Below are 13,803 nucleotides of genomic sequence, written 5' to 3'. Positions count from 1 at the left end.
GACAGGAAAATAATAATAATAATAATAGTAATAATGATAATAGTATTAATAATAATAATGTGTGCGAAACAAGTGATGCACAATGCAATTGCTCACCACCCGTTGACCGATGCCCAGCCTATCCCCGAGCAGCCGGCCCCCCCACCCCGGCTAGCCACCCCTATATATTGTTCAGCATGACGTCAGATGGTATGGAATACCCCTTTGGCCAATTTGGGTCAGCTGTCCTGGGTCTGTCCCCTCCCAGCTCCTGCTGCATCCCTAGCCTGCTTGCTGGCAGGACAGAGCGAGAAGCTGAAAAGTCCTTGGCTTGGTGTAAGCACTGCTCTACAGCAATTAAAACATCAGCATGTTATCAGTGCTCTTCTCATCGTAATCCAAAACATAGCACCTTACCAGCTACTAGGGGGAAAATTAACTCTGTCCTAACTGAAACCAGGACAAGCAGGTATGTTTATTCAGCACTGTGCACACACACCGGGTGCAAGGGGGATAGCTCCACCTAACTTGTGCACCAACGGTTACTGGCAGTATGCTTATATTAGTGGGACAAGTACATATTCATTTCATTTCCCGTTAGTCTCTTGTATATTCATCAGGTCTCCGAAGAATCATTAACGTAGGTTCCCGCCCCTAGTCGCATGCGTAGTGGAGTCCTTGGATGGTCGTCCAGGGTACTCTGGTGGTCTTTTGATGAAGGCCAGAAGTCTTCCTTGCTGCTAATCTTCTGGCCCTTCCTGTCTTTGACAGACTTCAGCAGTCAAGCCAGTTCTTCCTGGTTCCCTTATCTATGCATACAGTCTTTTAGTCCCTTATCTTTGGGGTCGTTAACATACAATTGTGCTAGCTAAGACCTAGGAATCAACACCCTTTATCTTGTTCCCTGTCTCATTAGCAGAACTGCCACCCTGGCCTTCCTGAGGGCAGACTTCGGCCTGTTACGGAGACAGGCTCGCAGAGTCGCTTGGAAGGCAGTCCTGAAGGGCAAGGGAGTCCAGGAAGGCTGGTGTGGTGGTTTTACCATGCTAGGCAGCTGAACACCACAACCGCTCTCTCACTCCCCCTCATTAGATGAGGAGGGGAAGAAGTAAAGGAAAGAACAACTCACGGGTTGAGATAAGGATGATTTAATTAAAGGGAAGAAAAAAAATAATTATTAAGGAAATATTATTATTAATTAAACAATTTAACTAAACAATTTAACTAAACAATTAACAATTTAACTAAAGGGGAAAAAAAGGAAAGGGGAAAAGGGAGGGAGAAAGGGAAAAATAAACAAAACAAGTAAAGGCTATGTGGAAGTGCAGAGGAAAGAAATTACTTTCTACTTCCCACAAATGAGCGATGCTTGACCATGTCCTTGAAGCAGGGCCTCAACGCATGTAGCCGGTGTTCGGGAGGAGGACAGACGTTTTCACAACCCCTCCCCTCTTCCTCCTTTTTCCACCTTTTATTGCTGAGTGCAACATCATATGGTATGGAATATCCCTTTGGTTGGTTTAGGTCAGCTGCCCTGGTGATGTTTCTTTTCTCACATTTTTGCCCACCCCCTAGGGGGGTTAGAGAGAGTCCTGATGCTGTACCAGCACTGCTCAGCAACAGACACAACACTGGTGTGATACCATGAGTGCAGAGCACAGCACTGTATGGGCTGCTGCAGGGAAAGTTAACATCCCAGCCCGACCCAGTACAGCTGGACACCCTTCAAGACAGAAAACCTAAAGGCACAGGAGAAGGCCATCCCCACATGCTGAAAGATGAGCCGGCGCGGAAGAAGACCGGCCTGGCTGAACAGGGAGGTTAGGCTAGAGCTCAGGAAGAAAAAGAGGGTTTATGACCTTAGGAAGAAGGGGCGGGTCCCACTCAGGAGGACTACAATGATGTCGTGACGCTGTGCAGGGACAAAATTAGAAGGGCCAAAGCCCAGCTGGAGATAATTCTGGCTTTTGCTGTTAAAGACAATAAAAAAGATTTTTATAAATAAATAAGAAAAGGAGGACCATGGAGAATCTCCATCCTTTATCAGATGTGGGGGGAAACAAGAGATGAGGAAAAGGCTGAGGTACTTGATGCCTTCTTTGCCTCAGTCTTTAGCAGCAAGACCAGTTGTTTTCAGGGTACTCTGAGCTGGAAGGTAAAGATGGGGAGCAGAATGAAGCCCTCATAATCCACGAGGAAATGGTTAGAGACCTTCTACTCCACATAGACGTACACAAGTTAATGGGACCGTATGGGATCCGCCTGAAGGTACTGAGGGAACTGGCGGAAGTGCTCCCCAAAGCACTTTCCATCACTGTGGTGGCTTTACTCGGGTGGGAAGTCGAGTTCCACCACAGCTGTTCTCTCACTCTTTGAGGAAGGGGGAGAAAATAGGGCTCAAGGGTTGAGATAAGGACGGGGAGATCACTCAACAATTATCGTGATGGGCAATACAGACTCAGCATAGGGAGACAGCAAGTTTTATTGCCTATTACTAACAAGATAGAGAAGTGAGAAACAAAGGAAAGAAACCAAAGACGCCTTCCCCCCCATCCACCCTCTTCCACCTCCTCCCCCCAAGCGGCGCAGGGGAATGGGGGAATGGGAGTTATGGTCAGTCTATAGCAATTCATCTCAGTCGCTCCTTCTCGGTCACTCTTGTCCCCTGTGCCTTGGGGTCCCTCCCACGGGATGCAGTCCTTTCCGAACTGATCCAGCGTGGGCTTCCCACAGGCAGCAGCTCTTCAAGAACTGCTCCAGATATGGGCCCGTACCACGGGGTCCATCCCTCAGGAGCACACCGCTCCAACCTGGGTCCCCCACAGGCAGCAGCTCCTGCCAGGTCACCTGCTCCTGCATGGGCTCCTCTCCACAGACTGCAGCTCTGGCCTGGGGCCTGCTCCGGCGGGTGTCCTCCACAGGCCACAGCCTCTGTCAGTGCACATCCAGCTGCTCCACCGTGGTCTCCTCCACGGGCTGCAGCGTGGAACCCTGCTCCACTGTGGTACTCCATGGTCTGCAGGGGGACAGCCTGCTTCGCCATGGTGCTCACCACAGGCCGCAGGGGACTTCTGCTCCGGCGCCTGGAGCACCTCTCCCCCTCCTTCTTCACTGACCTTGGCACCTGCAAGGCTATTCCTCACTCCTCTCACTCTCTCAGCTGCTGCGTGGCAGCGGTTTTTTTTTGTTTGTTTTCCCTTTCTTAAATATGCTCTCACAGAGGTGTAAACGACATTGCTTATTGGCTCCCCTCTGGTCAGCAGCAGGGCCCTTACCTAACATGGGGCAGCTTCTAGATTCTTCTCACAGAAGCCACCCCTATGGCCTCCTGCTACCAAAACCTTGCCACGTAAAACCAGTACAGCTGGGTTCAGAGGTCCATACTGAAAGATCAAAAAAGACTTATAGACACTCAGTAAGCTCCACCCATATGATGTTTTTCAACTGGCTTTTGTGTTAGTACTGTCTAGTTATTTGTTTCTTTGGAAAGAAAAAATGTCTCTTTATGTAGGAATTCCCACTTGGGCTAGTCTGCTCCAATGAGTCAAAGTACCCCTTCATGTTAAATTTGGATTTTAAAAGAAAATAAACTTGAAAGGAACCCTGTGTCTATACAGTGAGCAGGAGCCTTTCAGTCAAAGGTGTACTTTTAACACTGGTAACAGACAATCAGTTCTAGATGAATCTGCTTTTCATGAATACTTTGTGACTCAAGGTATAGTGTTATAAGCAAACTTAGTAAAGAGATAAATTCAGTATGTTTTAAACTAATAACAGTATTCAGAGGCTAGAACCATTCTACTTGCTATCAAAAGAGAAGTATAAAATAAAGCATGTAAGCCATCAGTTACAGCAGGTGCTTTAAGGGATTCTTCTGGACAGTGGTGACACCAGTATCACAGCCGAAGTTGCACCATTATCTGCTTCTTTCCTAGAATGAAAGAGTGAAGCTTGCATGGCTCTTATGACACAAACTGTGCCAGCATGGCAAAAAAAGTTGGCCAGTATTTCAAACATTCAATAAAAATGTTTCTGAGGTCAGCACAGAACCAATAGTGAGAGAAAATAAAATATACTGTGGTGTTCTGGTATCTTGAATCTCTCTAAAGACTTATAGGTGCTGTCCTAACAGTGCTGCCTGTTTGTGTGGTCTCAGGTTGGTTTAAAATGGTCCTGCATAGAAGATGTGCATGCTAGACCCCTTGGCCATGATACTGATTCAAGGATAAATCTGACTGTAACAGCTGAAGTGACCTTTTTTTTTTTTTAATGGAAATGGAAAATAGTAGTTAAGGAAGATGGCTTGTGTCATCCACCCAGGACATGTAGGTCCCTCTGTGGGACAAGACCTATAATTTATTATATAGATATGCAACATTTAGCATATTGTAAGGTCTTGGACAATCTTCAAGCAAGAAAGAGATTCTTCCTCTCTACTAAAGTGCTTGGTAGTTGATCTGTCATCAACTACCCACAAGAGAGTGGGAGGGTAAAAATAGCCCTTCTTCACAAGAAATTCCTTTCCAAATCTTTCAGATTACGTGTCCATGTCTTTTCTGTGGCTACTGTTCTTGTAGACACAGGGGACCTTGGCCAACACGATGGTAAGGTGGGTTGAGAACTGGCTGACTGGCCAAGCTCAGAGAGTGGTGATCAGTGGCGCAGAGTCTGGCTGGAGAACTGTGACTGACGGTGTTCCCCAGGGGTCGGTGCTGGGTCTGGTCTTGTTCAACATCTTCATCGACGACCTTGATGAGGCGAATTGTGTCCACCCACAGCAAGTACGCCAATGATACAAAGCTGGGAGGAGTGGCTGACACACCAGAAGGCTGTGCTGCCATTCAGTGAGACCTGGACAGGTTGGAGAGCTGGGCAGGAAGAAACCAAATGAAGTTTAACAAGAGCAAGTGTAGAGTAGAGGAGGTTTCTGAAGAGCGTGGAAGATAGCTTCCTGACGCAGCTGGTTAGTGAGCCTACGAGGGGAGGTGCCCCGCTAGACCTTCTGTTCACAAACAGAGAAGGACTGGTGGGAGATGTGGTGGTCGGGAGCTGTCTTGGGCAGAGTGACCACGAAATGGTAGAGTTCTCTATTCTTGGCGAAGTCAGGAGGGGGACCAGTAAAACTGCTGTCTTGGACTTCCGGAGGGCAGACTTTGAGCTGTTCAGGACACTGGTTGGCAGAGTCTCTTGAGAGGTAGTTCTGAAGGGCAGAGGAGTCCAGGAAGGCTGGGCACTCTTCAAGAAGGAAATCTTAAAGGCTCAGGAGCAGACTGTCCCCACGTGCCCAAAAACAAGCCAGCACGGAAGAAGACCAGCCTGGCTGAACAGAGAGTTGTGGCTTGAGCTTAGGAAAAAAAAGAAGGTTTATGACCTTTGGAAAAGAGGGCAGGCCACTCAGGAGGACTATAAGGATGTTGCAAGGCTGTGCAGGGACAAAATTAGAAAAAGCTCATCTGGAGCTCAGTCTGGCTACTGCTGTTGTGAGAAACAAAGTTGTGTTTTTGCAGTAGAGAACTAATTTTCTGTATTCAAAGGTAGTTGTGTAGTCATAATAAGGAGAAATGCTAAGTAGATAAGTGGACAGTAGAAGGCCTCACTGTTCCAAAATAAGGCAGACGCTTGAGAAAAACAGGATGAGCAGTGTGAGAACAGTAAAACAAAGATCACAAGTTCTCAAAACATAAGAAAGGAGAAATTAAAGGGTTGAAAAAAAGAAAAATTGTACATATATGGTATAGAGGAGCGTCGAGTAGCTTGTGAACCTGTAGTACTCAGCCAATGAGGAAACAGGGGAGGTGATCAGGCATCAGGTAATAGGGAATAAAAGGTTATATTATGTTTACTATAATGCGCTCCTAATTGGCAGGATGCCCGCCATTGCAATCGCGAATAAAATAGCTTCACAGGAGATCCTGTCTGAAGAAAATTATTTGAGATTTTTCTCACATCTTCAAGCCTCACTACTACATTACTATAACATATGAATAACTTTGCTTGTTAAGTGAACATTTGTAACCAATTAGTCTGAAGAATGCATCTTTCATAGAATCATAGAATCATGGAATAGCTTGGGTTGGAAGGGACCTTAACAATCATCTAAGTCCAACCACCCTGCCATAGGCAGGGATGCCACCCACTAGATCAGGTTGGCCAAGGCCCCATCCAGCCTGGCCTTGAACACCTCCAAGGATGAGGCACCCATAACTTCTCTGGGAAACCTGTTCCCGTTCCTCACTGTCCTTACAGTGAAGAATTTCCTTTTAATGTCTAGTCTAAATCTATCCTGTTTTAGTTTAAGACTATTCCCCTTGTCCTATCATTATCTCCCTGAGTAAAGAGTCCTTTTCCATCTTTTTTATAAGACCCCTTTAAGTATTGAAAGGTCGCAATGAGGTCTCCCCTGAGCTTTCTCTTCTCCAGGCTGAACATCCCCAGATCTCTCAGCCTTTCTTCATAGGAGAGGTGCTCTAGCCCTCTGATCATCTTTGTAGCCCTTCTCTGGCATCACTCTAACAGGTCCACAACCGTCTTCTGCTGGGGGGCCCATACCAGGATGCAGTACTCCAGGTGGGGCCTCACGAGAGCAGAATAGAGGAGAACAATCACCTCCCTCGACCTGTTGGTCACACCTTTTTTGATGCAGCCCGAGATGCAATTGGCCTTCTGGGCTGCAAGTGCACACTGATGGCTCATGTCGAGCCTTTCGTCCACCAGAACCCCCAAGTCCTTCTCTGCAGGGCTGCTCTCAATGAGTTCTTCTCCCAGTCTGTACTCGTGTCTGGGGTTGCTCTGACCCAGGTGCAGCACCTTGCACTTGGCCTTGTTGAACCTCATGCAGTTCACGTGGGCCTGTCCAGGTCCCTTTGAATGGCATCTCTTCCTTCTCTGGTATCAACCGCACCACTCAGCTTGGTGTTGTCTGCAAACATGCTGAGGGTGCACTCGATCCCATCATCTATGTCATTGATGAAGATATTGAAAAGCACCAGTCGCAAGACAGACCCCCGAGGGACACCGCTCATCACCGGCCTCCACCTGGACTTAGAACTATTGACCACTACTCTCTGGGTGTGGCCATCAAGCCAATTCCCTATCCACTGGACGGTCCACCCTTCAAATCCATATTTTTCCAATTTAGTGATGAGGATGTCATGTGGGACCATGTCAAAGGCCTTGCAGTAGTCCAAGTAGATGACATCAGTCAGTCTTCCCTTGTCGACTGATGCAGTCACTCCATCACAGATGGCCACCAGATTGGTCAGGCACAATTTACCCTTGTTGAAGCCATGCTGGCCATCCCGGATCACCTCTTTGTCCTGCATGTGCCTTAACATTGCCTCGAGGAGGATTCATTCCATGATCTTTCCAGGCACAGAGGTGAGCTCACCAGTCTTCCTTTCTACCCTTTTTTTTAAATGGGAGTGATGTTTCCCTTTTTCCAGTCACCCGGGACTTCACCCAACTGCCATGATTTTTCAAATATGATGGAGAGAGGCTTGGCAACTCCATCAGCCAGTTCCCTCAGGACCCTGGGATGCACGTCATCAGGCCCCACAGACTTGTAGTTGTTCAGTTGCATCAGGAGGTCCCAAACTTGCTCTTTGCTTCCAGTTGGTGGGACTCTTCTCCCCCAGCCCTCGCCTAGAGGTTCGGGGACTCGAGAAATGTGGGAAGCCTGACCACTATTGAAGACCAAGGCAAGGAACTTGTTAAGTACCTCAGCCTTCTCTACATCTGATATTACCAGTTCTCTGTCTTCATTTATCAGAGGCGATATGCTCTCCCTAGTCTTTCTCTTCTGGCCAATGTACCTGTAGAACCCCTTCTCGTTATTCTTTGCATCCCTTGCCAAGTTTAGTTCTGTCAGTGCCTTGGCTTTCCTGATCCAATCCCTGCACATCCAGACAGCATTTCCTTACTCTTCCCAGGGCAAATGGCCCTGTTTCCACCATCTGTGCATTTCCTTCTTTTGCCTAAGTTTGACCAGCAGATCCTTATGCCATGCCAGTTTCCTACCTTCCCTGCTTGATTTATTACATATGGGAATAGAGAGCTCTTGCGCTCCAAGGAGAATATCCTTAAAGAGTTGCCAGCTCTGATCAGATCCTCTGTCCCTGAGGACTGTGTCCCATGGGATCTCATCCACTAATTCTTTGAACAGCTGGAAGTTGGCTCTTCTGAAGTTCAGAGTTCTGACTTTGCTCTTAGTCAGACCTGTATCCCTCGAGATCACAAACTCAACCAGGGCGTGGTCACTGTAGCCCAGACTGCCTACAGTCTTAACCTCTTTAATGAGGTCATCCACACTAGTGAGCACCAGGTCCAGTAACGCTTCTCCTCTGGTTGGTTTGTCTAATAACTGGTCGAGGAAGTTTTCCTCAATGGACTCCATGAGTCTCTTGGATTGCTTACTTCCCACGACGTGGCTTTCCCAGCAGACCTCAGACGTCTAGTCTAAATCTATCCTCTTTTAGTTTAAGACCATTCCCCCTTGTCCTACCATTATCTCCCCGAGCAAAGAGTCCTTCTCCATCTTTTTTATAAGACCCCTTTAAGTATTGAAAGGTCGCAATGAGGTCTCCCCAGAGTCTTCTCTTCTCCAGGCTGAAGCTGAGAAGCTGAGAAGGCTCTCCAGGCTGAAGCTTTGCAGTTGAGAAAAAGATAACCTCTTCAACTACCCTCTTTCTAGTGTCTTGGACGTTGGTTTGCTATGATAGCAGTAAGTAGGAGCTAGATGTGTATGTGCATGGCTCATCAAGGTATTTAGCTGGGGATGGCGATAACAAGTTCCTCTTCTCTGGTGCTGAATTAGAGGAAGGGATCTTTTACTGGTGCTTTTATCAACCTTTATAGATATGGGGAAAAGTCAGGAGAGGCTACCTGACTCAGAAGGGCTTCTTCTGTCTTAATGTTGTTTATTTGTCACACTTACTAAAGGCTAAGTTAAAATCCAGGTCCTGTAAATGGTCCTAGACCAATTCTGCAGCTTGTTTACTAATAGAGCTCCCGCTGTCTTTAAAATTGTGTCAAAAGGGTAAATACTACATCAGTTTCAAGTAGCCTTGTCTTTGCCTTTTATTAAACCAGCTTTTGTGGTATTTTCTGTATAGATAAAAGATGTGAAAATCAGGGAACTATACCAAGAATCACATCCTCTGGTAGTTGGCATTCAAACTAATAATTAAATAATAAAAACTCGTGAAGTGGTAATTTATGCGTCCACAAATCCTGACTGAACCAACCTCTTCAGAAATGTGTGCACATACACATGCACACGCACACATCCCCTGTTCCACAAATGGCTTTTTGCAACATTCTTGAAATTAGCTGTAATAAATTTGTCAGCAGGTTAAGGTACTAAGGACCTGAACTAGACATAGACAATGTTTTACTCGTGTCAGAATAGTTCCTGATTATGCCTCTATGTGACTATCAGTTTGTCATTTCTTACTGGTAAGTGCAAGCTATCTAAAACATTCTTCCTACATATTTTGTTATTAGAAAATGTATGTTATAAAGTTTGAATCAGAACCGGATCACTGTCAGAGATGCCAGAAATTGCTGGGTGACTGGAGACATCATCATGTCTACAAATGAGCTCCTGACTGTTTCTGTGCAGTGTAACTACCATGGGAATCTGTTCATAATAAAGGATTTCAGAACCATGATTTTCATTATCATGGTCCCTAAGTAGCACACACTTGGCTGCTCTTGAAGAAGCTACAACCTCTTGCATGAGCGTGGTCACTGCAGCCCAAACTGCCTCCAATCTTAACCTTTTTAATGAGCATTGGTGAGCACCAGGTCCAGTAATGCTTCTCCTCTGGTTGGTTTGTCTAATAACTGGACGAGGACGTTTTCCTCAGTGGACTCCATGAGTCTTCTGGATTGCTTACTTCCCACCACATGGCTTTCAGCATGTGGCTTTCCCAGCAGACATCAGGGTGGTTGAAATCCCTCAGGAGGATGAGAGCTTGTGAGCGTGATGTTTCGTGTAGTTGGAGCAAGAATGCCTCATGAACAGGGATGTTGGGCGGCCTTTAGTAGACCCCAGCCACAAGATGTCATTTGTTTTTTCAGTCCTTCATTTTTACCCATAGGCTCTCAACCTGCTCTTGGCTGTTTCTTAAAGGGAACTCTTCACAATCTATCCATTTCTTAACATATAGGGCAACATTGGAGAGCTGGGCGATCACCAACCACGTGAAGTTTAACAAAAGCAAGTGCCGGGTCCTGCACCTGGGACGGGGCAACCCTGGCTATATGTACAGACTGGGCGACAAGACGCTGGAGAGCAGCCATGCAGAGAGGGATCTGGGGGTTGTGGTTGATAGCAAGCTGAATATGAGCCAGCAGTGTGCCCTGGCAGCCAGGAGGGCCAACCGCATCAAGCACGGCATTGCTAGTCAGTCGAGGGAAGTGATTGTCCCGCTCTACTCTGCGCTGGTCCAGCCTCACCTCGAGTACTGTGTGCAGTTCTGGGCACCACAGTACAAAAAGGACATTAAACTGTTGGAGAGTGTCCAGAGGAGGGCGATGAAGATGGTGAAGGGCCTAGAGGGGAAGACGTATGAGGAGCGGCTGAGGTCACTGGGCCTGTTCAGCCTGGAGAAGAGGAGGCTGAGGGGGGACCTCATCGCAGTCTACAACTTCCTCGTGAGGGGAAGCGGAGAGGCAGGTGACCTATTCTCCGTTATCACCAGTGACAGGACCTGTGGTCAAGCTGAGGCACGGGAGGTTTAGGCTGGACATCAGGAAGAGGTTCTTCACCGAAAGGGTGGTTGCACACTGGAACAGGCTCCCCAGGGAAGTAGTCACTGAACCAAGCCTGTCGGAATTTAAGAAGCGATTGGACTGTGCACTTAGTCACATGGTCTAAACTTTTGGGCAGACCTCTGCGGTTCCAGGAGTTGGACTTGATGATCCTTATGGGTCCCTTCCAACTCGGGATATTCTATAATTCTATGATTCTATCATTCTATGATCTCCACCCTTCCTTCCCTGCCTTTTGTCTTCTCTAAAGCTTGTAGCCCTCCATTCCAATGTTCCATCTGTGTGATTCATCCCACCATGTTTCCATGTTAGCAATTAGATCATAGTTTTATAATTGCACAGTGGCTTCCAACTCCTCCTGCTTGTTTCCGATGCTGCATGCATTGGTGTAGAGGTACTTCAGCTGGGCTATGTGTCGCATCACCTCTAAAAAGAGGAGTCCTTCCTAATTCCTATGGGACAATTCACAGGTGCTTCCCTGCTGTTTAAAGTATTGGCATTCAGGGGTTCTTTTGAGCCACTTACAGGTACATCTCCTTCCCCTGCCAAATCTAGTTTAAAGCCCTGCTAATGAGTCCGGACAGCTTGCTGCCGAAAATGCTCTTGCCCAACTTGCCCATCCTGTGTCAGCATGCCCGGTCTCTCAAAAGCACACCCAAGATCATAGAACCTGAAACCTTGATCATGGCACCAGCTACGAAGCCAATCATAAACCTGATCCGTATGCCGACTCCTCCACGGGTCCCGGTCTCCAAGTCTCTCTCTCCCAGTCTCCCACAATGTTGGAAGCAACCACCAGATGTCTGGAAACATCCTATGCCCCATGCCACTGCCCGGAACGCTATCCTGGGCCTTGAAAAGCAAGTCCTATGGCCACATGGCACCCCAGAAAGAATCGAGTCAGACAATGGGACTCATTTCTGAAACAACCTTATAGACACTTGGGCCAAAGAACATGGTATTGAGTGGGTGTATCACATCCCCTATCATGCACCAGCCTCTGGGAAAATCGAGTGACACAATGGACTGTTAAAGACTACACTGAAAGCAATGGGTGCTGGGACATTCAAAAATTGGGAAACACATCTGGCAAAAGCTACCTAGTTAGTCAATACTAGGGGATCTGCCAACCGAGCTGGACCTGCCCAATCAAACCTGTTACACACTGTAGAAGGGGATAAAGTTCCTGTAGTGCACGTAAAAAACATGCTGGGGAAGACAGTCTGGGCTACTCCTGCCTCAGACAAAGGCAAACCCATTTGTGGGATTGCTTTTGCTCAGGGACCTGGGTGCACTTGGTGGGTAATGCAAAAGAATGGGGAGGTCCAACATATACAGTATGCCCTTGCACTAACCTTGCTTATTCGGAAGTGATTGTGCACCATAGCAGTGGGAAGCATGTTAAACAGGTAAGGGCAAGGTCCCACTGTCCCAAAATAAGGAAGATAGCTAAGAAAAACAGGACGAGCAGTACGAAATTAGTATAAACAAAAATCACGGGCCCTCTAGTCACAAGAGAAGAAGGACAAAAAAAAGGAAAAGGAGAAATTAACGGTTGGTCAAATAAAATTGTACATATATGGTACAGAAGTCCATCAAGTAGGTTGTGAACCCATAGTACTCAGACGATGAGGAAACGGGAGAAATCAGGTGTCAGGTAATAGGGAATATAAGGTTATGAAAAACTTTTACTGTGTGCTCCTGCTTGCAGAACACCCGCCATTGCAATCGCGAATAAAATAGCTTCACAGAAGATCCTATCTGAAGACAATTATTTAGATTTTTCTCACACTGGGGATGTAAGGGTGAGCTGTTCGTAGCTTGCTGGGCCCATAAAACATCAGGAGCCAGGCAACTGCAGCAAGGACTTGAGCTAAGCTCGTGCTGGTGTCCAGAAATCCAACTCGGCCTGCCCTGAGTGACCACTTCAGCAGATGAAGACAAAATCATTAAGAGTTCTTGTGAACATTTTGGGGAGAAGCCTACAGAATGAAAAGAAGTACTGATCTATAAATCTTTTAAAGGACAGAAAAGAGTGGTGATGAGAATGCATATATACTAAAGTATGTGGGACCTGTGTGTGATACAAATGTTATATCACACTTAAGGGGTGGAGATTGGACTGGGTCTGTCTGGGATGCAGTTAACTTTCCCTGCAGCATTCCATACAGTGCTGTCCTCTGCACTTGCAGCTACAACAGCATTGGTATCACATCAGTGTTTTTTCTATTACTGAGCAATACTGGCACAGCATCAGGACTCCCTCCAACCCCAACAAGGGCCAGCAGTCTGGGAGTAGGCAGGGGATGGGGAGGGGACACCACCAGGGCAGCTGACCTAAACCAACCAAAGGGATATTCCATACAATATGATGTCACACTCAGCAATAAAAGTTGGGAAAGGGGAAGGGGGGGGGGACGGACTCTCATTACGAAAACGTCCATTCTCCCGAACAACCGCTATGCATATTTGTGGTGGTTTTACCGTGCTAGGCAGCTGAACTCCACCACAACCGCTCTCTCACTCCCCCTCCTCAGAAGAGGAGGGGAAGAAGTAAAGGAAAGAATAACTCACGGGTTGAGATAAGGATGATTTAATTAAAGGGAAGAAAAAAAATAATTATTAAGGAAAGATTATTATTAATTAAACAATTTAACTAAAGGGAAAACAAGGGAAAGGGGAAAAGGGAGGGGGAAAGGGGAAAAAACAAAACAAGTAAAGGCTGTATCGAAGTGCAGAGGAAAGAAATTACTCTCTACTTCCCACAAATGAGCGATGCTTGACCACGTCCTTGAAGCAGGGCCTTAACACACGTAGCCGGTGTTCTGGAGGACAGACGTTTTCGCAACGAGAGCCCACCCCTCCCCTCTTCTTCCTTTTTCCACCTTTTATTGCTGAGTGTGACATCATATGGTATGGAATATCCCTTTGGTTGGTTTAGGTCAGCTGCCCTGGTGATGTTCCTTTCTGACTTTTTGCCCACCCCCTAGGGGGGTTAGAGAGAGTCCTGATGCTGTGCCAGCACTGTTCAGCAGTAGACTCAAAACTGGT

The 13,803-nt window shown here is 46.9% G+C and overlaps 1 long non-coding RNA gene across 1 annotated transcript; it reads left to right on the top strand.

The window, feature by feature from the left end:
- Positions 1 to 5,735: 5,735 nt before the first annotated feature.
- On the top strand, positions 5,736 to 12,518 carry LOC121062441. The gene is made up of 2 exons (XR_005815559.1): positions 5,736 to 5,774; positions 12,396 to 12,518. It is a non-coding gene; the product is annotated as an uncharacterized LOC121062441 (long non-coding RNA).
- Positions 12,519 to 13,803: the final 1,285 nt, after the last annotated feature.

Source organism: Cygnus olor, chromosome W (assembly GCF_009769625.2).
Source record: "Cygnus olor isolate bCygOlo1 chromosome W, bCygOlo1.pri.v2, whole genome shotgun sequence".
Lineage (NCBI taxonomy): Eukaryota > Metazoa > Chordata > Aves > Anseriformes > Anatidae > Cygnus > Cygnus olor.
Note: the sequence above shows the minus strand (reverse complement) of the source record. Positions and strands in the feature narration are given on the sequence as shown.